The 26968-nt window shown below is 41.7% G+C and overlaps 1 protein-coding gene across 5 annotated transcripts in view; it reads right to left on the minus strand.

Moving 5' to 3' along the window:
* Positions 1–26968, minus strand: part of BDNF (brain derived neurotrophic factor) — a 55675-nt gene that overhangs the window by 17206 nt on the left and 11501 nt on the right. The window contains exon 1 of one of the 5 annotated variants that reach the window (XM_060017358.1): positions 17986–18192. The exons of 3 other annotated variants lie outside the window; for them this stretch is intronic. The gene's annotated coding sequence lies outside the window, so the exon portion shown is untranslated. Of the gene's footprint in view, positions 1–16843; positions 16978–17985; positions 18193–26968 lie in introns of those variants that run through there. One more of the 5 variants, XM_060017359.1, reaches the window with a different exon arrangement.

Raw genomic sequence — 26968 nt, forward strand, 5'->3', positions numbered from 1 at the left:
TGGGGCAGGAATTCTCAATGTAGCCTCTTTTTTTTAATATATATCTTTGTCGGAGTATAATTGCTTTACAATGGTGTGTTAGTTTCTGCTGTACAGCAAAGTGAATCAGCTCTATGTATACATGTATCCCCACATCTCCTCCCTCTTAAGGCTCCCTCCCACCCTCCCTATCCCACCCCTCTAGGTGGTCACAAAGCATAAAGCTGATCTCCCTGTGCTATGCCACTGCTTCCCACTAGCTATCTATTTTACATTTGCTAGTGTATATATGTCAATGCCACTCTCTCACTTCGTCCCAGCTTTCCCTCCCTCCTCTGTGTCCTCAAGTCTGTTCTCTATGTCTGCATCTTTATTCCTGCCCTGTCACTAGGTTCATCAGTACCGTTTTTTTTTTTAGATTCCATATATGTGCATTAGCATATGGTTTTAGTTTTTCTTTCTGACTTAACTTCACTCTGTATGACACACCCTAGGTCTATCCACCTCATTACAAATAACTCAATTTTGTTCCTTTTTATGGCTGAGTAATATTCCATTGTATATATGTGCCACATCTTCTTTACCCATTCATCTGTTGATGGACACTTAGGTTGCTTCCATGTCCTGGCTATTGTAAATAGAGCTGCAATGAACATTTTGGTACATGTCTCTTTTTGAATTATGGTTTTCTCAGGGTATATGCCCTGTAGTGGGATTGCTGGGTCGTATGGCAGTTCTATTGTTAGTTTTTTTAAGGAACCTCCATACTGTTCTCCATAGTGCCTGTATCAATTTACATTCCCACCAACAGTGCAGGAGGGTCCCCGTTTCTCCACACCCTCTCCAGCATTTACTGTTTGTAGATTTTTTGATCATGGCCATTCTGACCGGTGTGAGGTGATACCTAATTGTGGTTTTCATGTGCATTTCTCTAATGATTAGTGGTGTTGAGCTCAACGTAGACTTTCTAATACTATTTTGATTTTTGAATCATGTAAATAAATTATCAAAAACTTAAATTAAAAATAACCAATTAAAAAAATGTTTAACCCAGTGGCTTTGCTTTCGGCACCAAAGAATCTCCCACACTGCTCTGAGGCAACAGACACTCAAGAGATTTAACCAGTTCTAGGTCCTGGTGGTGACTAAAACCAAAAGTCTTTGGGGGAACCATCTCAATTTCTGGGACATTTCTCTGGAAACCAATCTAACGTGGGACACTTGGATATAAAGGGCTGTCTCTGGGGCTGGGGACTGAAGACCTGAGTTCTGGTCTGCCTTTCCCACCTGCTATTAAGTTGACCCTATAAAATGGCTGAGAACTGGCCATATTTTTACCAACAAATTGGGCAAATTCATGCGTGAACCTTCATGGGTGAGCCAATTCAAGGACTCTGCTGCCTCAGCTCTGTGACAGAAGGAGGATTAGAGTTCTCACCCTGCCTGTCACAGCATCCTGCCAAGGGTCATCAACACGTAGAAAAGGGCTCTATAAACTCTAAAGGGCAACCCTATAAACAACCTTTGTAAAGCACAACACCAAGCTGAGGGGTGACCATGGCCAGACACAGAAGGAGAACGAGACCCATTCCCAAACGTCTCTGAGACACTTAGATGGTGGGGAGGAAATAAAACTCCCAAAAGATGGAATCTAAATGTAAACAGAACACAAGAGCAGGCTGACAAAGAAACACTTTGAAGATTAAGACATGTGGTTAAATGACTCCATATGCGGTCATCTGCAATTGAATATACTGCAAATTCTAGAAGGCTTAACAGGAAATTCGGGAAACATATATGGAGCAAACTTAAAGGGTACAGACCTGAATACAGATGCAAGATCAATGTCAAATGAATGATCCAAAAGGATGGCCCTTATCCTTGCGAGCAGTGTAGTTGTTGGAGCCATGTGCCCGTCACACATAGGCAGGCCTCCAACCTTCCTCCAAAATAAAATGCAAACTTCAAACACTTTTGAAAATGCCCCCTAGGAGACCACCTTTTACCCCAAATTTAGAAATGGTAAGAAAAACACTCTCTAAAAAGGCAAAAAGGAAAAAAACCTTCTCAAAAAACAAACAAAAAAAAGAAAGAAAGAAAACCTTCTCTTCTCCATATTTATGGTCATTTGGAAAGCAGATCTCCCTTTAAACGGATGGTCAAAGCTGGACCACAATGTTAAACTCATCGTGAAAACCCAAAGGTTGCTTCTCTCACCTTCTTGAAGTGAAACATTCCATTCTAAGAGGTAGGAAATAACCACAGGAGGAAGTTCACTGTTGGTGCCCTAACTTGGTACTGCTATCTAGACACCTGGTCTGGAAACCAGAAGTCTCTTTGGAACTCAGAAGAAAGCGAAGAACTCCTTTCTTTTTCTCTTTTTTTTTTTTTGCGGTACGCGGGCCTCTCACCGTCGTGGCTTCTCCCGTTGCGGAGCACAGGCTCTGGACGCGCAGGCCCAGCAGCCATGGCTCACAGGCCCAGCCGCTCCGCGGCATGTGGCATCTTCCCGGACCGGGGCACAAACCCGTGTCCCCTGCATCGGCAGGCAGACTCTCAACCACTGTGCCACCAGGGAAGCCCAAGAACTCCTTTCTACTTCAGTTAAGGAAGGTCCTTGTGCAAGGTGCCTGGTTCCAACTAGGTCTAAGTGGTCTAAACCGTACAATGCATTGAGACCACCACTTAATGACTTTGATGGACCTTGCTAAGAATTTCCCAGGCCACTTTGGGTCAAATGCAATGTCCTCTCACTTTCAGCTTCATGTTTCAGTTGACCATGCTTCCTTACAGAAATTTCCCTAGGAGGCTTACTATCCTATATTATTTCCAGTCAGAGTCTCCTTTTGCACAAGAGGCTTAAACTAACTCTGATTAAGAATCAGAATATGCTCTGTTTTAGTTAAGGATTCATTTATTCATTCAGCACAGGTTATTAAGAACTTACCAAGTTTAGATGTGCTTTGCTTTAAGAAAATCATTTTCAAGGAAGCTTCATGTAAAGCAGGAATAATTAACCTGGTAACTCTTAATGGATTCTTCAAGTGGCTGAATCCTGAGTTTAAATCCTCACTGATTTTCAAATACAACAAGAAAATCAATTATGGAGGTGGGCACACTCCCAGCTAACTGTCAATAGCTTTCAAGGGAGGTGTTTCAATGTCGCTCCAAATGGTCAATATCACATGGTTAATCATTTAGTTAGAGATTCACAAGATCAAAAACAATTCTTAAAAAAATGTTTACAGGCACACAGGGACAATGAGTTAACACCTCCAAGGTGTATGTCAGTGTCAAGGGTACAAGCTCATGTTTCATAAGCAGAGCTCTGGTCACTTGATTGAAGTTGAAGGTCATAACCGGCTATGTTTCTGTCATTTCCTCATGTGAAGAAAAGTAAGTTGTAGCCCATGTTTATTCCACGAGGAAAAAAAAACCCCACAAATGTTTTTAAAGCTACATTTTGGCCTCTTCTCCCACCAGAGCTACAAAGGTTGCCCATCGTTCCATGGCTGGGTTATGTGTGAAGGCCTTGTTTGGATATCAACTTGTCAAACTTATTGCTTAGAATGACTATGACTTAGTGTTCTCCTAAAATTGACTTTTTAACTTTTTGTTCACTTAATAGACATACTCTGAGCACAGATACTGGGGACACCAAAATGAATGAGAGAATCCCTGCCTTTGGAACTTCACTGTTAAAGGGGGCGGGGGATGCAGAACAGTTTAGACACGTGAGCCAACGATTACAGCTCAATGTAGAACACGTTGTAAGCATCCTAAGCAGGATACTCTAGAAAGTTTTTCTCGACTAAGACATCACATCCACAGCTCCTAGCAGAGAACCTGATACAGAGAAGACACCCAATAATGTTTTAATAGTTGTGCAATTATTGCTTATATGATTAACTATTAAATTGTAAGATAGAGACCATGGATGACCCAGGAATCCAGATAGAACAGGTTTCTCTTGGGCAGAAGTCTTTCTAGAGGAAGTCAAATTCGAGCTGGGTCTTAAAGAATGAGTAGGACTCAGATGGATGAAAGGAAGAGCAAGTCAATGAGTAAACAAATTAGCCTCCAAAGATTACAACAAAAGAGTTCTGGTCTTGTCACCGTTGGTACCAGGTGAAGCAGATTTAGGCGTGGAGCATGCTGATACAGTTTTTAATTGTCTTGACAATAAGTCATAAAAGGTACTCTTTTAGGGCTGGAAAGTGCCAGTAATAACAACAGTGGCTGAAATTCATTAAGCATTTACTATGCCAAGCACTGTCCTGAGGACTTTACATGTATGAACACACTTGATCCCTACCATGACCCTGTTAGGAGGTTGAGGCACAGAGATGGGAAGTAGTTTGTACAAGGGCCTAGACCTCGTAAGTAAGTGGTGGCCTTGGAATCCAATTCGACGCTTGGGCCCAGGAATGTCGTGCCAGGCCTTCTGCTCTCACATGGAAGTCTGCAGTTACGCACTATCTTTCAAGTCAGAAGAATATCTTCAACAGGCCTCTGACCTCAAAGCTCCTGAATTTCTGATTATTTACAAGACTGCAAACCCCTTCTAAGCACGCTCAAATCCAAGTATTTGGACGATGAAGTAAATGATGTCTTTTAAAATTTATTTGGTTTCTAGTTCAGCAATTCTTAAACCTCCTGCACACCTGAACCACCTGTGGAAGTTTCTAAACATAACATATGGCCAGGCTCTGGCCCAAACCCACGAATCTCAGGGATTAAGACCTGATAGCTGTATTTTTTTTTAAGTTTCAAAGGTAATTCTGATGATCACCGTCTTTAAGAACCACTGCTCCATGGTATGCTTTCCAACAGTTCACTTACAGGACCCTCAGCTTTAAGCAAAATTATAACTAAGAAGCTCAAGGAACAAGTTGAGCTTCTTTTTCTCTTTTTTCAAGAGTTTTTTGTTTTTTTTAAAAAAAGGAAACTAAATTTAAAAACTCCTTAGAGAAAACATTTCTTATCTTCCCATCATCATCTTCTTCCTTGGCACACAGAAGGTTGCCAATCTCTTCTCTAGAGAGTGGACACTAGGCCAGGGTGACAACACTGGTCTCCATCTGTGCTGGGCACCCACATTAAAGCATCAAGGGTGAAATACGGTTTCTAACCTGACTTCTGCAGTTCACGGTTGTAGACAACCAGCATGATGGTCAGAGGGCTGGATTAGGAGGAGTCACGGAGCTGTAATCCTTGCTCTGGTTCTACAGCTGTACATCTTGGATCAAGTTATTTAACTACTCTGAGCTTCAGTTTCCTCAACTGTTATATAGGAATAATGTCTGCCCAATGGTTTTCAAAGGGTTATTTATAGGATCAAGTGGAATGAGACGTGTGGATGCATCTTCTTAATGTATGGAGCACTACACCTCTGGACAAGGTTATTACCGAGGTGTGCAATCCTACCTACATGTGACAATAAAATCATGTAGGAACGTTAGTGATGGGATTTTTGGTCCCAGTACCAATGTCTACTGGGGCACTGCACTAGGGCAAGTCGTCAAAACCTCTGATACTGGGGCTTCCCTGGTGGCACAGTGGTTAAGAATACACCTGCCAATGCAGGGGACATGGGTTCAAGCCCTGGCCCGGGAAGATCCCACATGCCACGGAGCAACTAAGCCTGTGCGCCACAACTACTGAGCCTGCACTCAAGAGCCCGCGAGCCACAACTACTGAAGCCTGCGTGCCTAGAGCCCGTGCTCCGCAACAAGAGAAGCCACCGCAATGAGAAGCCCACGCACCGCAATGAAGGGTAGCTCCCGATCACTGTAGCTAGAGAAAGCCCGTGCACAGCAATGACGACCCAACACAGCCAAAAATAAAAACACACAAATAAATAAATTTTTATATATATATATATATATATATAAAAAAAATCTCCGATACTGCATGGAACAGTGATGGCGAGGGTTGCCCTAAATTCTTAGATGAGACTAACTCTGAAGAACAATCAGATGCTCTGGAATGATAGACACTTCAAAGTTTTAAGAAAATCATTGCCAGGGATGTGAAAACCAGAAAAATATACTGGTATTTTAGGAAGAACATTTTAAAATAAATTTTATTAATGGTGATAAATTTCAATGATTAATAAAATCTTTAAGGTAAGGGCACCTTACCGTTTTTTTCTCAGCCGTTACACGTCTATGATTATTTCTAAAAATTATGCAGTGGGGAAAATGTCACATACCCGTATCTATGTTACCAAGTTACCATCCGTGAATAATTTAAACAAGCAGATGAACACAACTCTCAATGCGACAGAACGGCCACAGGAACGGGCAGGGGGACAGTGATTTTCGTGAAGAAGGAAGGAAGATTTAAGACTTTGGGATTTCCACTTATTGATTTTTCTCTAGAACAACAGTTTCCCAACTGGGTTTTGCAGACAAGAGTGTCGAGAGGCTTCTTGCAAGGGGCTAAATCGAGGTCAAGGAGACAGGACACTGATGTTCCCACCTGCAGTTCAACTAACTCAGCCCTGCTTATTTTTGTTTTACACATTGGGATTTTAAGTTAAGGCTGTATTACAGGAAAAAAAAAAAAAAAAGTCCTACAATGTACTTATTTACATTTATACCACTAATTTGGAGGTTAGAGGACCTGTGTCTAACCCTCTGATTTTGTCTCAAAGAACAAAGAATGAATGGAATAGTCCTGGCACTATTTATTTACGGCTTATTCTTTCTTTATTTATGGATTTATGGTTTATTCTGATTGCCCTGCTCAGGAGTGAAGGAGAAGGTTAGAAACGTGGCTATAGGTTTGGTATTAGAAGGAAAATGGGATGTATTACCACTTCCTGATCCTGTGATTTTTTTTTTTTTTTGAGATTCACAAGAGAATATGAAAATTTGCTTCCTTGTTCAGTATATCAAGAAGCTAAACATTTCTGAGTTGATGGTACCAAACTGTGCTCTAGTTCCATTGACATATTTACATGATCCACAAACACTACATACGGATTCTTATTTATTCCATGTATTTGAGCAAAAACACCTCCTGACTTCACAGTGAAAGGAGACCAACCCAATGGATTGAAAAGTGGTTTTAGGAAACTCTTAAAAAAATTACCATTTAAGCATGTTATTGACTAACGTTTAAAGGCAATATAGTATTTACTACACTGATTTTTCCTTCTTTTTCTTACTCAGCATAATCATGAAACCAGCTTCTAGTAAATGGAAGCATTTTCACATTTTTAGTTTCTTTAGGGAGGAAACACACAGGGTTTATAAACACTGCAAAATAAAAGACACACTCCTGAATACTAAAAGGCCCAAACATGTCCTTGTAAGTACAGAAAAAATCCATCATAACATCAGTGGAAATGAACAGCATCTTTAGTCCAGAAGTTCTCCTTCTACTGTGGCTTCTACCAGCATCATTACAAGAGTTCCTCTTGAGGGCTTCCCTGGTGGCGCAGTGGTTAAGAATCTACCTGCCAATGCAGGGGACATGGGTTCAAGCCCTGGTCCGGGAAGATCCCACATGACGCAGAGCAACTAAGCCGGTGCGCCACAACTACTGAAGCCCGCACACCTAGAGCCCATGCTCTGCAACAAGAGAAGCCACCGCAATGAGAAGCCCACGCACCGCAGCAAAGAGTAGCCCCCACTCGCCACAACTAGAGAAAGCCCACGTGCAGCAACGAAAACACAACACAGCCCAAAAATAAATAAATAAATAAAAGAGTTCCTCTTGAAATATCCTCAAATAATAGCAAAATGTTTAAGACACTAACAAGCATTTTTGTTGCCTTAATTTGAACATGAAATGATACCCGATTGTTATATATATAAAAAAAGATTAATCTCTTAAAAGTGACATAAATTCTTCCAAAATATTACAATCCATAACTGAAAATACAGGGTGGGCAGGAAGTTCTGAAATGACTCAGAGAATTTGTTCAATAGATTTTTAAAATACTCTTTTGAAGTGAGTATATGAAGAGGTAATGGAAGACTTACCTGGCAGAATCAATGGAGTTCCTTATCCAGGGGCACCTGAAGATGGATGGAGCCATCTAGCCCAGTGCCTGGCACCCACTGGGCACTCAATTAACACTTGATGAATTAATAAATAAAAGAATCATTCCCTGCGTGTAATGCTTTTACTTTTTTTTAAAGAAAAGCTTTGAAACAGGAGAAAACATACATGTAGCAACATGAACTATATATAAAATATGTGATGCTCTAAGGGGGATGTAAACGGTAAACTGCTTGCTTTGATGACTGACAATATGAATATTTGAAAGCAGTATTAGAGACCATGAAGAATAAATATTCATGAGTACTAGGAGTGGGCCATGCAACCTAGGGTCTAAACTTGCATTTTAATGACATCTCCATGTTGGTTAATCTCCAGCTGATCTACAGAAAGCAAAATAAGTTACAAAAAGAAAAGTTAACTCCATCCACGTTGGAGCCTGAAGGGGTTGGGGGAGGGGTCCACTGTTTTGACAGTTTACATTTAAAAAAAGAAACTCTTTGGAGAGCTGAGGATTCTGCAGTTCCCAGAAGGGGAAGGTGAACGTTGAGGGTTTTTTTCAGTTCAGTTGCTGAACTCTCTAAAAAATCTAATGTCAAAAGCTAATTTCTTAAGCAATTTGGGCATCTGAATCTGATCAGGACTCTTTTTTTAAACATTCCATTCTGTCTGATCCAAAGGAGAAATAATTACTTTTGTAAGCATGAAAAAAGTAAAAGCCCAGAACTTTGCAAAGAAATGAGAAGGATTTCTGATGCTCAATTCATGATACGGCCCCTATCTCAGGTAGAGGATCCAAAGACAGAAACATATGATCGTCATTAGGATTGTATATGAACTCAAAATAAGGAGCGTACCTATGATATGATCAATATATTTGAAAAACCTAGGAGTACAAAGGTACTTCAGAATATCCCTAACTCTGACCTCCCATGTTAATAGCTGTCCTTTCTGAATGGGTTTCAGCCTCAGCTTAAACATCTATAACAGGAAACTGATCATATTCCAAAGAAGCTTCTTTTTTTCTTTGTTAGATCATAATTCCCTCAACACAGTGCTTTGTATGCAGTGAGCCTGCAATATCTGCTTAATTAAATGGAACTGAAAGTTCTTCTAGATACTACGTACAGTGCCTAAATTATATCACTGGTCCTAGACCTGCTGTCTGGGGCAACATAAAAAAAAACCCTCTCCCTCCTCCATGTGCCAGTTCTTTACACTCGTGAAGACTGTCCTCTAAATTAGGACGTCAAAAACATGTCACACATGCTGCCACTCTATCCCACAGCCGTGGCGGGCAGAAACAGAACATTCTCATTGAGCCTGGACAGCTCCAGAATCCTTCTTAACCCAGCCTTCCAGGTACCTCCCATCATGTGATTTAGACTACCTAAGGGAGAAAGAATATGTTCACCATTGCAGCCTAAGTTTCCTTGTCCCCAGGCCACCCAGTCCAAGTTCCCTCAGCCATTCCTCACTTGCCAATGGTTTCCAACTTCCTATACATCATGATCATAATGATCTCAATATACACCAATTTGTTAATGCTGTACCTAAAGCAACCTATTTCAGTTCCTTAAACTGAAGATATTCCATACATAGTCTACTTTAGAAATGGGGGGAAATTATTAGTTTCTCCATTTGCGTGTTAGGCTTCTACTAGTACAGACCAAAACCGCAATAGCTTCGTCCAAAGCCCCCCACCGCACACCAACACACACACACACACACACACAGACACACCACTGGCTCCCACTGAACCTGCAGTTATTTAAAACGTCTGAGTTTCCTTTGTACAGTCTAAGTCAGCGCCCAAAACCTTGTCTCAACTCCATATTCTCTCTATTTATACAGTTGACTTTTAACCTAACCACAGTATTTTACATTTAAGTAACTGTAAATGATCCAGGTTCTATCATCCAACAGAATGCCTGCTGGCTTTATGTTTCAGAATGATACGCCCATCATCTGTGACTTCAGATACATTATCAGACAGTGTGTGAATGCTGGATGTGCTCTCCCCATGTTGCGTAAGAGACAACACCTTCACCAGTCTGCTCTAGGAATGTGGCCTGGGACTCCACCAAGCATCTCTGCCCGCAGCATGAAGCAAATTTCTCGGCCTTCAGATTCTGCGTGATGTAAAAGAAATTTATCTGTGTTTAAGAACACTCCCCATGATTCAAGAAACAGATGAACATGTGAAAAGATAGAAAAACTTGTTTCAATCTGAGCACAGGTTCCGTTTTCAAAAGCAGAAAGCAAGTATCAGAAAAGGCAGCAAATGCTGATGGTAACAGCTCCAAACCAAGAGCGATTAGACCAAATCCCATGTGGCAAAAATGTTATTCAAGGAGTTTCCGTCCGTCTCTCTCTCTCCCTCTCCCACCGCACCCCCATCTCTCTCTATGTACGCATAAGCTATAGATATACAGCTTTTTTTTTTTAGTAATTTTTTTCCTGAAAAGTAAAGTTTTCTGCACCTGATTGCTTCTACGCATGACACAGACAATATAATGACTTTCTTTGGTTAACTGCTTACCAGAAATTGGAACCAACTTAACATATACCATTTTCCATTCCCTGAAGCACAAGGACTGGCATCGCCCACCAGTACCCCAAAACTGAAAACATTTAAACGAAAATCCACCAGTAGCTTTTTTTTTTTTTTTTGCGGTACGCGGGCCTCTCACTGTTATGGCCTCCCCCGTTGCGGAGCACAGACTCCGGACGCGCAGGCTCAGCGGCCATGGCTCACGGACCCAGCCGCTCCGTGGCATGTGGGGTCTTCCCGGACCGGGGCACGAACCCGCGTCCCCTGCATCGGCAGGCAGACTCTCAACCACTGCGCCACCAGGGAAGCCCCCACCAGTAGCTTTATAGTTGCTACTGTCTAAATCAGCTTTAACATTTCATATGGTCCAAACATGACAACTTTACGAGTGAGCCAAATTGTACATAAGAAATTTCAGAATTAAGCCAACTAAAGGACAGTTATAATACATACTAGAAAAACAAAACTATTATTACATTTATTTCTTCCAATTTCTGCCTCTCTGCCAGCAAAACAAATACACATTTTTCTATAATTACAGAGTTTCTTCATTGCCCACATTGCTAGTCAGAATCTGAGGCAACTATTAGTCAATCTATTTGTTCGTTCAACAATATTTGCCTAAGTGCCTTTTCTGCTACCAGAATCATTTTGGATACTATTGTGGAAGCATGCAAAAATGAATGAAATGCAGATTTTGTCATCAAAGAATTTTAAGCTAATTTGTAATTATTGGCTCCTGGCTCTGTTACCGGTTTTGGTGCTGGCTCAGATGTACATCTTTATTTATTCTAAGGTTGAGGCAACTCTTAAAATTGCCTTCTCCTTGTCCTTTCCCCGCCCCTTACTTTTTTGGTGTTTAAAGTCTTGCCACATACATGACCCTTTATTTTACTCTTAATTCTTCTCAAATCATTAAAGTTAAAATGAGATCATCACAGATCAAAGACATTTTTAAGGTCTCTCTACTCTATTTATTTGGTGTTATTATATCTCAGAAAGGGCAATGAATTGCCTGTAGCAAGTAAATAAAATCAGAACCTTTGTACTCAATGCTTCAGCATATATCCTTGAAAATAATAAATGTTAAAAAGGAGGCCAGCCTTTATTCCCGGCAGGTTATTCTACATCTGGCTAATATTAAAATGTTAAAGGGACTTAGTGTAGGTATTGAGGTATGGGTATGGATCTGGCTGTTTTAAAATCTCATCTACAATCCGAAGTGCATCCTAAGCCATCCCCTCCCTGCCCCCCCCCCCCACCCCGCACATACACTCACCAAATCCGAATAGGGTGCCAAGGCAATCCTAGTAACTGTAGTCTTAGAAAATGGCTCATATGGCAAATGAGCTGTTTGGCTGGTAAAGCTGGTGATTTTGTTCTCTAGGTGGCGCTATTACTTCAACTTTTGATGAGTTGCTTAAATTCCTTGAAACTGTCCGTTTATCTTCTTTCCATTTCCATCACATAAATCTTAATTGTATACATACTAGTTGTAATTAAAGGAAAGATTGCCTTCTAGTTTGATTTTAATAAGCCACTTGAAGTTAAGTGATTTTTCTACCATATGATTTTACAGATTTCCTAGTTATGCTGTCTTAGATTTAAAGAATCTTCCTTTGCCTGCCTCATCCCTTTAAAATGCAGGGGCATGTCAAAAACACAGAGGGTCGTCTTAAAGCTTCAGTCAGACCAAAGGAACCAAGATGAAAGCACATTTAAGAGCTACTACGTTCTGTGAGGTTTCAAAATCAAGACATTACTACCGTGACAACCAATGAAAAGTTCTTTCAAGTGAACCTCTGGGGAAAACTGCATAACATTCATTATTCTCTGGGCTCTTTGGAAATAAACTTTTATTTTATTATGGCTGTCACTGAAGCTTGTGAATTGACTTTGCTTCCCCCCAGTCACTCTCCTGTTCTACACCCAGTCCCCAATTCATCTAATGGAACCATGCTCAAACTTTAGGCAACGTATAGATGAGATATCAAGGCAATGAGTCACTTCTTAGCATCCAGTATTATTGGGTCAGATTTATTTCACCAAGAGTATAAGTGTCCCAGAGTTTGTACTTGAATTTGAGTACTTTCATTTAAATACTTCTTAATCATGTTTTTCTTACAGAAATAAGAATACCTTCCAGTTCACTTAGAAAACATGCCCATTTGCCACTCCCTCACCCCCAAAAAGGTTTTCCAAAGTCCATATATTAGTGAGCTCCATTGTTTCGTGTCTATCATCAATAATGATTCTATATATTTAATAAATGGGTCCATGACTTTTCTAAGCCTTTAGTATAAGTATTCTGGAAAGTCAGAGATGCATTTAAAGTATAAAATGATTTAGGATTAAGTAATTCTATGCCTTAAGTGGAAGTTTAAGGAGACTTTGAGGACGCTTGTCTAAGCTTAAAAATACCAATGCCTTCCTCTGTCTCCTAGGGTTAAACCCCACATACAAATGACATATGGATTTCACGTGCCAACATCAATTATTGTTTGGCATTACTCCATCCTAAACAGAGTAAACGGATGCAGAGTGTAACCAAGAAGTTCACTGATTCACTTTCTAAATGCTGATCTGGGCATGTTATTCATCCTGACAAAGAAAATTTACCACAATGCAACTTAAAGTTCAAATGACTTCTTCCTCCATTGAACAACAGCCAGTTGTTTTAAACCTAGAATTCCCCGGAATTCTCTCCTCCTTTCCTCTATTAAAATGCAATTCACAGCCTGAGATTACAGAGGCTGCCAGTGGCTGAAAGGCTGCACTAGATGGTTGAGAGTCCTTCAATTAAGCAGCAATTTTGCAATTAGTGGAAACTGCTGTGCTCCATAACAATTGTTTGACAACAAGTTGAGACAAGTTAGCAATTACCCTATTATTGAAGGGAGATATTCACATGCTTTGGGCTAGGCTAGGCTAGCCCCCTCACACAAACAAATCTTCTACACAGGGAGATGAAAGTTGAAAATTATGTTTCAACCATTAAAATAAATTCAGCATTATGGACATCTGAAATAGCAGTGCTTCTCATTTTAAAATGTATTCAGAGTTGAGCTTTCATATATTCAATACTTCTCCATGCTGTTTTCATTCAACCAGTCTAAAATCATTCTTCTGTCTACTCTGGGACTAACCTCCAAAACCTAAAATGTTAATCAACTACTAGTATATGACCTTTCCATTGTGTACATCTTCAATATTCTTGAAGCTCAGTAGAAGATTAAGTCTATGGTTGAGACCCAAAGCTGCTGGCTGCTACATTCCACAAATTCACTACCTGCATGTAGGGGCTGTGGATGGATGTGTGTGACCCAAGTTGGGTGGTGGCGGAGGTGTTGGATACTTACGGAAGATTCTGAAGACAAATGTACAAAAACATAAACAAGCTCTTTGCTGTACTATCAGGTGGGTGTGCTCAGCTTGCTGTGTGTGTTTAAGTTACAAACCAGAGCTATTTATGTTGCAAAGAAATGAGATTATCAATCATATGCCTTTTGACTACTGAAAAGCTGGGACTCTTAACCATTCCAGGAAGAAGAGAATAACTTACATTCTAATGGTGCCCCCTATTAAACAGGAAACTCAAGGACTTTGAGCCGGGATTTTAGAAATTTGCATTATTTACAGGACTTCCCTCTCTCCTGGTGAATCAAAATGAACCAGCAATATTCCAGCACCTTCCCACCCTTCTGTGGCCATTTTGAGGTTTAGGCAATTGACTCACATAGTATAAATGAATCATTCGAGGAGATCATTGCATTTTAGGCAAATGATCACTTTCTTAGTTCCTTCTGTTTGCAAGTTACACTTATTGAAAAGACATCCTAAAACAGAGTTCCTAAATGCTTTATTTTCTGGATATTCAAATGTTGACCTGCTATAAATCTCAAAAGACCTTAAATATCATCTTAAAATAAACAAGATTTCCAGTTACTAATTCAGCTCTGAATAGGCAATGAAAGGCTCCAAAGGTATGTGAAAAATTACTCTGTTATTTTCCTTAAAAAAAAATGTGATGTCTAAGTGTGTCTGCAATGTTCTAATGCTTCAAAACATGTACGTAAGTCTTGTTTATCTGGAAATCATTTCTTTCTGCTTATATCATTCACAAACAGAAAACGTTCTGTAATGACTTAAAATAGCTCTACATACACAGTGCTTCTCCTGTCATAATACTTAGTACCGGTCTATATTTACCAACATTTATCACATTTTGCAAAATAAAGTGGAAGAAAAAAAAAGACAACGACTTTATGGCCCTGGAATTCCAGTAAGGGTAACCAATGTGTTTTAAATTCCAGTAAAGGTATGGTTACATTTCAACAAGTGTCTCTTTCCTTTCTCTTACCTCTGCTGCAAGTCCAGCAGTAAACTTACAAAAGAAGAATCTTAAGCAAGGTATTTGCAAAATCAAGGAACAGGAGTTAGAGGCTGTTTTAAAGGGGTGTGGTTCCCAGGGTCAAAACTTTGTGATCTATTACTTATAATAATAATAATTTGAAGTGCTACATGCCATAATCTCAGAACCCTTCAACCTAAAAAATAATGTAAACATCGAGGGGTCCCATGTTTAGATGAATTAAATCTGTAATTATACCTCAATAAATTAAAATGCAAAAAATATAAGTATATACAAATATACTTTTAAATATACTTTTAAGCCTCTGACTTTATAACGAACATATAAAAAGTAGATTTGGGGGGATAAAATTAAAGGAGAAGGGGTATTTTCCCAAAAGTCAAGCCAATTTGAAGGTCTCATTTAATAACATTATATCCTATTAGAAATCAATATGCAGTCTTATATGCAGTGAAAAATCAACGTTCCCAATTACATATGGCTTTGCTTTAAAAGATAACTGTACTAGAATTAATAAACACTCAGCAATATGCTTTTCTTTGCTTCTGGCCAAGAACATTCCTGCATTCTTGTCAGAAAACGTTCGCTGTTTACTGCTGACGTAGAGAAGTAAGCGTTAAGATCCCTGAAGGACACTAAAATGAGATCCAGGAATCCCTAACACACCACTAACCGTAGCCTGTCAAAGCTCCCCCAGCTCAAGGAAAACTTTTTGCATTGGAGCCAAAGAGGCGCAACCAGTCGAAATTCATCCGAGTCGGGAGTCAGAAGCGTCATTCAACAAGTCCCTCCTACCAGCTACTGAAGGGATTCCGCAAAGCCGTCTCTTACCACTTCCCCACCCCCAGCAGCTGCTCGGGGCAGCTTGGCCGGCAGAGGGCACCCTCTACCTTCCCTAGAGCCTTTCTCCCCACCCCGCCCCCCACCTCCTTCGGGCCCCTCGAACCGAGTCCCTCCACCCCGCTCCACCCGCTCCACACAAACACAGCATCCTCCAACAGTGACTCTAGCTCACCCCAGCAGCCCCAAGGCTTTTCTTTCCTAGGGGTGCCACCGGTCTGCAATTCCCCTTCTCTGCCCGTCGAGCAAAAAGCCTCCAACCCTCAGCGATTTCTTTCCAGGCACGGCTCACTCACCCATTTACTCTTCCCGGCTCTGCATCCCCAGAGACCTACCCGAGTCACAACCTGTCCCCCCCCAATACACACACACATCCTTCCCAGCCCCCGAAAGTCAAAACTTTTTACTTTCCTGTAAGGTGCCTCAAGGGAGGGGCACGGGATGGAGAGAGGTGTGGGCACAACTAGCCCCGGAGTCCCGCAGCCCCTTTCACGTCCGAGCTGCAGCAGTGTCTCAGGTTTCCTGAGATAAACTGGTACTGGACCTGGATAAGTCCGCTTTGATCTCAACTCTTGGGGAGCAGGTGACAGTGTGCAGCCCGGCTGGAGGCCCGGACGGGGATGCGGGCTGAGGGAGCAAGGGGCCCCCCGAAATCTGCGCGGGGACCTCCCAGCCCATGGGAAAGATTCCCATCTCAGCCCCAAGCCCGTCACCTCAGTCGGGGCCCCCGACAGCTGGCGCCCTAAATCGCTCTCACGGCCTCTGGGGAAGGGTTTCGGGGGACACCGGGGCGCCGTCTTCTCCCATCGCGCAGCTCTGGTTCTCCTCTTGGCTTTCTCTCCCCCACTTCGGGGCTTCCTGGCGTCCCTCTCCCTCGGGGGTCCTGGCTGCCCCTCTGGATCGTGGGGTGGGAGGAGAAAGCTCCGAAGGAGCAACTCAAAGTCCCCCCTTCTCGGGACTCGTGCAAGGGAGGAAAGGAGGAGTTCTGGCCTCTTCCCATAACTTCAGGACCCCCCGCCCCCAGCCAACTTTCGCCGGAGGACCGGCGGCTCCCGCGCCAAGACCCACGCCCGATGCTCGCCTACCTCGGGGTTCACACAAAGCTCACGGGTCCCCGGCGGCGGAGTCACATCGTTGGCCCGCTCCTGGCCCCTGCGCCCAGCCCCGGTCCCCGTCGCGGAGCCGCTCGCCGCCGGCCCCACAGCAGCGGGTGCCAGCTGCAGTTCAAGCGTCTCATCAAAGCTTCTCAAGGAGGAGGTGGGGGGCGCGCCGGGCCGGTTCCTCGGCCCCGCCCCGGAGCCCGTGGCGCGACGGGGTGCGCGGGACGGTGAGCGGGCGGGTGCGCCCCGGCGCGGCGGCGACGGGGACCCAGAGCTCCAGCCTGCGCCTCGAGCTCGGGTCAGACATTATTTAGCTCTTCGGTTGAGCTTCGATTGGTCAAACGGCGCCGCCCCCCGCCCCCCCCACCCCCGAGCTCGCCCGCGCCACCGAGACCTGTGCGGGGCGGCCGCTTAAAGGGGACGCCGCGCCTTTCCCTTGCCCCCGCTCGGCCTCCGGGACTCCCCGGGCTTCCGGAGCTCCCCGGGCCCGCGCGCCCCGTTCCGCCAGTCGCTGGGGGCCCGCGACGTGGCCCCGCAAGCCCTGCGCCCGTCCCTGGGGCGACCCAACTGGACCCGCGCGCCACGCCCGCGGCTCTGAGAGGCGACCTAGCCCCCGCCCCGGGGAACCCCGCGTCCCGCGCCCTCCGCGTAAACCCAGGCTGTGCGCGCCGGGGCGGGAGCTAGCGAGCGCGAATCCAGAGCCCCCAGGGTCTTGCTCCCCTCCTCGGCAACTCCCTCCGCCCCATCCCGGCACCCAAGTTCTGAGGGAGAGGGCGTACGTTTCCCGGGCCATGGACACACCTTCCCGCACCTTCCCGCACGACGGAGCTTGAAAACGCTAGCACACAATGAAATCGCATGGAGCATGGGGGCTACTGGTTTACTCCGCTACCTTAAACACGCCGCGGCTTAAACAGAGTTCGTGCACTGACCTCTCCGGAGTTTGCCTAATAGGAATTCAATCAAGATAATAACGGCATTTTTTATTAATGAACGCCCCCAGATAACGTTACACCAAGTTACTTGCTCCAGCCAGGAAGCCGAGGCAATGACAGACCTCACTCAAGCCATACGCTTTCTAGCCGACCAGAGAAAAACGGCAAGAGAAAGAAAGAAAAGAAACCCACCTTATTAGTCACTACTTGTCAAAGTAAACATCAAGGCAGCTGCTCTGGAGAAGACTTCGGCACCGAAACTCCCAGACTCTTTTTTTCACGTTCCCTTTGGTTAAAAAGAAGTGGTAGGGGGGAGTCTTTGGTGCCCGGTATGTACTCCTTCTGTTCTGCACCAAAGAAGTTAAATTATTGATAGTGGAAATTGCATGGCGGAGGTAATACTCGCACCCCCTGAGCGAAGAGCTCCATTTGATCTCGGCAGCAGGGAGATTTCATGCTAGCTCGCCTGGGGGAGCGGCTGCGCGAGCAGCACTCTCCGGGTGAATGGGAAAGTGGGTGGGAGTCCACGAGAGGGCTCCACGGTGCCTTGACGTGCGCTGTCATATGATACCTCCGCTGCCTCGAAATAGACACTCTAGTGCACGAATTACCAGAATCAAAATTCAGCGCATTTAAAATGATACATCTTTTATTAGAAGAGTTCCGTTAAAGGGCATTGCATGGTTCTGCAGATGTTTTCAGTTCCCTCCCTAGCAAACTTACACACATAAAACAACCCTTTTAATAAAGAACCTGGGCAGCAAAGATAAATAAAAAGCCTCTGTTTTAACGTGTGTGTGTGTGTGTGTGTGTGTGTGTAGGGGATGGGCAGTTGGCTCAATTAATCCTCACCTCGCGCCCCTCCCCCCGCAGCAGAAGAGCAGTCTTTCGGATTCTTAGTTGCAGGTAGCCGAGACCCTTGGAGAGAATTTAAGTGGCCAGGGTCCAGAGGACCATTTTCATTTTGCCATTGGACGAACGTTTTCAAACGTCTACCTAGGTTCCTGCTTTAAAGCTGAATTTTCTTCCCATTAGTTCGACCGATTCGTAAGCACTAGGACAGAACTTAAAATTTAGAATAAGGAACGGAACAAGACCCCAGCATTTAACTTGGAGTCCTTGGACCTCCTCCGAGCATAAAAAAACCACCTGGGTTGCCTATTAAAATGCAGATTTCTCCTCCTGAAATTGTGATTTAGTAAGGGTGGGGCAGCGTCCAGAAATTAGCATTTTAACAAGCACCTCTAGCAAATGGGAAGCAGAAAATCTGAGGTTACACTTTGAGAAACACTCTTTCTTAAGAGATGCATAAATGAGTGTCATAGCAATCTCCCATTCCCCCCAAATTTGGTAGGCAGTTCTATGTGTATGTGCATTTTTTTCTGTAATCTCAAAGGGGTTTGACCTAATAATTGCTAAGACTCACTGCTTTAAAAATTTGTCTAAACAGTCCAACATTAATTTGGGGAAAGGGAAAGATTTATAAACAGTTTCCTTTCCTGGACCCTCCTGTGGTTATCAAGAGTGTGCTGTTGAACTGAGTATATAATATCATTATATACTCAGTTCAGTTTACCTAAGGGTTTACAGTTTAAAAAATGAGTGCACTTATATTAGCTGTTTTAGAGCTCCTAAAGACTAGTCACAGAAATTATTATTCCTATTTTATAAATGAAAACCTGAGGCTCAGTGCCACCAAATAATTTGCCCAAGTTCACACAGCTAAATGCCAGAGATAAGACTTTAATAAATCAGGAACTCTAGATAGAAATATCCCTGCCTCTCTCTCCACCCCCAATAAAGGGAAGCTGTCTGTTTCTTGGAAGTGTTATCAGGATGTGTGATCTTACAGAGCCTCTTTGCAAACTGTTGGACTGAATAGTCAAATTATTCAAATACATGCATATTCTTAGAGTGTCATACATTTAGCTTTGCACCTCTATCAACTTGAGGGTATACATGACCAATACAAACTACCATACAGCACAGATGGTGAAGTATATTGTGGAATATTTAATGTAAGTGAAATAGACTGGCTAGTTGGAAGCAATGAAGGACAGAGGCCAAGAAGCCCAGCCTGGCCACCTCAAAGAACCTCTGAATTGACTCCCAGGGGTGTAGGCTGAATGCAGACACAATTTCTTTTAATATGGCAAAACAATTTGAGAGGCTAGATTATAAATTTAAAAAAACAAAACATGTACTGATTTATAAAGTACTGGAGGAGCCCTACCCTAAGATTTTTTTTAAATAATTTTATGCTAACTTCAAACCAATGCTTACTTTCCAACTTTAAATTTGCTTGAAAATGAATTACTTCCTCAGGTTTTTAAGCTCATTTGTAATTTAGTTCCTTCCTGAAAAATACCTAGCCAGTGCGTATCAAGAATCTTAGCATTCTCAGTGCTGTTGAGTGAGAAGTTATGGCAAATCTATATGCTAAATTCACGTCGCCACGTCAGCATTTCTTCTGAAGGAAGGAGTGTCCTTATTTCTGAGACTCTGATTGTATCTATGGCCAGTCTTCTTACTCCTACTCTCCCTTGATGTTATACAGATGCATATATCTTTACTTTCCAGTGTGTGGTGCAGTTTTACTGAGGAAAAGACAGATGAATAGAAATGTCAGGAATATTTAGAAATAAAAGAAGATCAAATGCCAATTCAGATAAACCCTCTAATGAATCAGACCTCTGGACACTTCTGAGCATTTCCAAACTTTCTGATTTGTGATTATGGTGTTACCAAAACAATAAAAGCCCATACTTAAACACTTGCCTATTTGCCTTAAAAATACATCTTACAGGGCTTGCCTGGTGGCGCAGTGGTTGAGAGTCCGCCTGCCGATGCAGGGGACACAGGTTCGTGCCCCGGTCCGGGAAGATCCCTCATGTCGCGGAGCGGCTAGGACCATGAGCCATGGCCGCTGAGCCTGCGCATCCGGAGCCTGTGCTCCGCAACGGGAGAGGCCACAACAGTGAGAGGTCCGCGTACCGCAAAAAAAAAAAAAAAAAAAAAAAAAAAAAAAAATACATCTTACATTTAAAAACGACACCAAGGTAAATTAAAGTTGTACCAGTGTCTTGAATGGAATTCTGAATAATTTTTTAATTCAGGTAGCATATAGAGATAGTGTTAGAGGTCTGATCTAAGATCAAACTTTCTACAAAATCATTTTCCTATTGTGATCACGGGTGATGCTGAAAATATAGAGCACGTATTTCTGACTCTTCTTAAAGATTGGTCTCTGACATGATTGCTGTGTTAGGAGCAAAGATTCCAAGTTTGTGATCTGAATATTTCCTCAATCACCAAAAGGAGGAAAAACTTCACTGCTTGAAAAGAAAATGCTCCCTATTTCACTTACAAAATTAATTTTGAATTAGTCAAAATCCCTATTTTTGGTTTTGGTCTAATACTATCCTAACACAATGTTCTAGAAGGACAAAGGTAAGGGAGAAATTCCCATCTATTCTTGTCAGGAAATGTGAACTAATCCTCATTACCCAAGTGGGAACAAAGGCAGTAAGCTCAGATTTGACATTGACATATTTTTTCTATTAATAATTTTAATTGGCTGAGGTCAATTCTACTATCACTATAAGCATTTTATGTTTAATTATGTTTACTTAAGTTTCCTAGTTACTCCTGCCTTCAGTCTTCCTTGCAAAAAAAAAAGGCGTTCAGAATCAAATGAATTGACCTCAAAAACTGCTGAAAATTGGAGTAATTAGCATAGGGAAAATAATAAGTAAACAGAAAACTCTCCCGCTGAGCAGAGTGGCAAAGATGTCAAATTCATGATTTCAAAGCCCCAATCTAATGCCAAACTGTCACTCTCAATCCTCCAAATTATTGAGTAAGGCCCGTCCTGAGAAAAATCTTAAGGGAGGAATAATATCCCTATTCATTAGATGGTACCTTAATATGAGGTGTACTTCTTGTCTGTAAGCTTCTCATAAACCATAAGAATAGCTGTGTGCCATATTCAAATGTGTCCAAATTGGTTAACACCTGTTACAGGAATTACGTAACCAGGCATGGCCATTAGTGGCAAAGGAAAGAAAGGAACCATAGTAAGAAAATGTTAGAAGGGCCAAGATTAGGAGAGTAGCACAAGAAGGTCAAAAACTGATCCCAACTGGAAATAATATTTAATTGGATCAAAAAAGAAAGGATAAAAACCATTATGAAACAACTAACTCCCAGACATATAAGAGTCTTCAACTTGTAGCCCTCCGAGTTACCAGATTTTCCCTGAGAACATTTAAAAAATAATAGTGAGGAATAAATTGGTTTACTTGTTATAATGTTTCTGTAAGCATAGTCAGAAGGGATGTGATTGAGGGCTTAGGACAAAAGTTAGAACTGACAATGGTAGCTGACTCTTTGCTGGTTTTGCTGGGAGAAGAGCCAGGAGATTTAGCAAGTTTAAACCAAAGGGTTTCAGGACATTGAATCAGATTGTAAGGAGTGGATTATATTTTTGAGACCCAACTATTTAGGCTGTGTGGTGATTGGGGTGAGAGATTCCCTACTGCTAAATTTTATATTCTTCATGGAGAAAGTTAGCAACATATGCAAAAATATAATTTAGAAAAAAATAATTACTGAACTTCCTAAAGTCATGTTTTAAAAATCACACTAAGAATTTGGCCTATTTTTCCATGATTCTGAATCTACACGGTGCCTATGGTGAATTTTTTTTGGAGGAAGGACCCAAGCAGCTTGTGATGCCTTGTCCAAGTCCTCTGGATAGCCCAGGCCTGGTGGGAATAAAATCCTCAATGGCACACATGTGGCAGCAAGGATTAGGCTTTAGATTTGTCTCACATGTGGAATCATTTGGAAACCTCTAACACTCTTGACCTTTCTCAACTTCAGTTAACTACCTTCACTTCTTAGTTCCATTCATTCAATTGATAAAAACTTGCTGAGCACCTACTGCCAGCCAATGCTCTGTGGACTAGAATCAAGGCGATGAGTAAAACACATTTCAGCCCTTTAGCTGCTCAAATTCTAGACATAATGTTTGTCTTTTAATCCATTGGGCCACTTGTGAGTTAGTTAGAAGTAGGAAATTATGCTTTGTTTGGTTTTGTTTTCCCTTGTCAGAGGTTTAGTTTATAGAAGAATGACCATCAGCATGACCCTAGTGGCCAAGGGGTAGCAGTGATGGACAAGAAACTTGTTCCCAAAGCTGGAGGGACAGGGACTTCCCTGGTGGTCCAGTGGTAAAGAATCTGCCTTCCAATGCAGGGGACATGGGTTCGATTCCTGGTCAGGGCACTAAGATCCCACATGCCGTGAGGCAACTAAGCCCCCGTGCCACGACTACTGAGCTGGCACACCTCAGCTAGAGAGCCCATGTGCCGCGAACTACAGAGACCATGAGTTCTGGAACCCACACGTCACAACTACAGAGCCCATGCACCCTGAAGCTCGCGTGTCACAACTAGAGAGAGAAAACCTGCAAGAGAAGCCAGCATGCCACAATGAAAGATCCCGCGTGCCTCAATTAAGACCCAATGCCGCCAAAAATAAAATAAATAAATAATTAACTAATTAAAAAAAAAAAGCTGGAGGGGCAGCTAGCAGCTGGGGAGGGCCCTCCCCCCCATGGTTGATCAGTGCCCTAGCCATTTTTGGTTAGCAGTGTTTTACAGAAGGTGGACAAAGGATAAGGGATCAGGGGTGGAGGTAGTGGTAGGGAGAAAATGAGACATAGTTCAGGAAAATAATTTTTCTAAATATGGTTAGGTAGACTTATAGAAAGATAGATCCAGAAGGGATCTTATGAGATTATCTCATCTTCCTCACTACTCATAGGCCTATCACCGCAGACCAGGGAAATAGACTACTCATCCTTCTTCTGAGGACCTAAGAATCCAGCCATTCTAATGCTTAGAAGTTCCCACTTGTAACACATTTTTGTTCTTGTTGCAATTTATATTTTATTTCATTTCATCCAACCTTAGTGAAGATGGAGAACAGCTGCTTCCTAACCTTCTTGTGCTATTAAGTCACCCCTCAGCCTTTTCTCATAGCGAGAAATCAGATCTCACAAACTCTCTTCATAAACTCCAACTTCCAATCCATTAATCATGTCCCTTGGTCTACCCTGGATCTCCTCCAAGATCTCCATATTCTTCTGAAAATATGGAGGCCCGTATTAGACATGTCTGTGAAATTATCCAGGGCTCAGGAAACACTGGAGTCATGAATTATCTGAACACAGCTGTTGGGAAAAACTAAAGGGAAGATTCAATCAGAATGACAAATCCCTCCCTTGCAACTTGGAGACAGAAGTGATTGTTTCATAAATGATGAGCCCTTATGTCAAAGCTATATATTCTATCCTTAGTTTTCAGATGAAGCATTTTTCAAAAGAAACAGATCTTTAATAAGACATTTGTTTTTACTTCTCAACAAAATTTTTTAAGAACAATTTTTCTGTTCTCCACTTAATGTCCAAAGTTGTACACATTTACCTGATAAATTAGGAGAGTGCTTTCATCTTCTCAAGTAATTTCTCTCAGAAGGTAAGGTCTACACAACACTACATGACTTTTGAAGTTTGAACTTTCTCCTAAATTGGACCATTTCTTTTCATTTTGTCTGCATTCAAAACCTAATTAGAATACAGTATAACTAAGTTGAAGTCCATAAAAGAGAATCATGTTAACCTACGTGATTCCTAGAATCAAGTTTAACTGATGATTTCACTTGTCAGGTATATCTCAATTATGATTTCACAATCCAATGTGACCAAATATTTGGGGCCTTCTAATTCTTGATAGCCCGGCTGAAGAGCATGGGATCAGCTGAAATAGCATTCCTACTACTCACAGTTGTCTGTTTAGGGCATGTTGAAGGAATTCAGTGGTAACTGCAAAATCAATCCAGCAATCCCAAGAAGAAATTAAGCCAGACAGGGAATGAAATCAACACTCTAAAAAGAAACTGAGTAGAAAAAGGGAACATTTACTTCCCCTTCATAATATCATTTTGAGAAACTGTCAAGGGACTCTGTGATCAAAAGATTACTAAGAGTGTTTGCTGTTAAGTAGGAACTTCTGAAACCTTAGTCTACCAAGAAGGGTAACAAGAAGTGCAGAATCTAGTTGAACCTAAGGAAGGGTGATGTTGATACAGATGGATAGGACAAATATAATAGTTCGAAAAACGTGAGGGCAGAGAGATGTGGTAGAATGGGAAACGAATGGGGGAAAGCAGAGCCACACATTTAAATCCCAAGACCCATTAATTAATTAATTATCATTTTAGTTATTGTTACATATGTACTCAGGGAAATTCATTTTTCTCTGCTTGGACAGTAGTCATGACCTGGGAGAGAGGCTGATGTGTGTGAGGTGGGGGAAAATAGGGCTAGATATCCAATTTTGGAAGTCAGATTTTGAGTCCGTAATACAAATTAAATATATTTCTGGGATGCAAATTCAGCCCATGGTCAGCTTTCCTTAAGGCAGGCTCCATACTAACTTAGAAAAATGAAGACCCAACACTTCCTTTCTTACCAAATTTTATGCTTCTCCCAAATGCAGTAAAATGTTTAGCACTGAGGAGCTTATATTTCATAGACATGTTTTCCAGGAGGCTTTGGGAAGAATGAGCCAATGCTATCATATATTCTGGCCTTTTTAGCAAAAAAAAAAAAAAAAATTCCCAGGATAAATAACTGAAATTAACTTGCATTGCTCATTGCTTTATGTCTATACTGAATGCCAACTTGAATTACCATTCTCACATAATAAACATATTTTTATGATATTACAACCAGATTGTGGATGTAGATCATCTTAGAACTACTTTGCAAGCCAAATTTCCATTGCCTTCCATTTTATCTGCACACAAAAACTAATTAAAGTGAGTAAAAATAAGTTGAATTCCATAAAAAAGGATCATGCTAACCTACATGATGCCAATTTATCTCAAAAAAATATGTCAAAGTTTGACATATTCTTGACTATTTGCTTGACTAATTAACATTTTTTCTAATTTTACTTTTTGTTACTGTGCTTTTAATAAGTCAGATTGTTATTTATTGATATGATTTTGCCCTGCATTCCTAGGAAGAATTTATAAAATTCTAATTTACCCTTCAATGAATTGATAAGAGCACAACTTCAGAATAGTATTTAATAATAGAAATTAATCTCAAAAGCAGAATTATATGTATAGATGTCATATGAAGAACAAAGGAACAGTCTTAAAGAGTATTTCTTTGGAAAATGACATGAGTTAAAAAATCTAAAGTTTAAATTAGTAAACATTTCCTAACATTTTTAAGACAAGGGATTTCAAGAAAATTTAGAATTTCATCCTTATTTCTTGATTGTTTTAAGAAAAATAAATCAATTTTTTGTTTTCCTAGGTTGAGAGGGGAGGAAGCTATAAGAATAATAAATAAAGCTGTTGTCAAATCTCAGATAAAAATCTAGAACCAACTGAAAACACTGGGAATAATATAGGAATGAATGAAAATTTGAGGTTTCAATTCATCTTGTCTTAGCGTCTCAATAATCGTAAATTAACTGTGGAGTGTTGAAGAAATTTAAAATACTATAATTAGTTTTGTGCTGCCAATTTGAAATTAGTAATATCATATTGGAATGGTATTAACATTTTGTTAAGTATGTTTATATTTAAGCAATTAATCTAAGCTATATACAAAAAAGCTTTACTTTGAAAATCAAGATAATTAAAATCTTGCAAGGCTATTCATTGTTTTCTTTTTTAAAATTTTTATTTATTATTTTTTTGGCTGTGTTGCGTCTTTGTTGCTGAGTGCGGGCTTTCTCTAGTTGCTGCGAGCGGGGACTACTCTTGCAGTGCGCGGGCTTCTCATTGTGGTGGCTTCTCTTGTTGCGGTGCATGGGCTCTAGAGTGCACGGGCTTCAGTAGATGCAGCACATGGGCTCAGTATTGTGGCTCCTGGGCTCTAGAGCGCAGGCTCAGTAGTTGTGGCGCACGGGCTTAGTTGCTCCGCGGTATGTGGGATCTTCCTGGACCAGGGCTCGAACCCACGTCCCCTGCACTGGCAGGCGGATTCTTAACCACTGCGCCACCAGAGAAGCCCCATTGTTTTCTTATGTTTTGATTATTGGGAAATAGAAGAAATGTCATTGTCACATGATATGATTGTAAGGCCCTC

Source organism: Delphinus delphis, chromosome 8, assembly GCF_949987515.2.
Source record: "Delphinus delphis chromosome 8, mDelDel1.2, whole genome shotgun sequence".
In the NCBI taxonomy this organism is placed as follows: domain Eukaryota; kingdom Metazoa; phylum Chordata; class Mammalia; order Artiodactyla; family Delphinidae; genus Delphinus; species Delphinus delphis.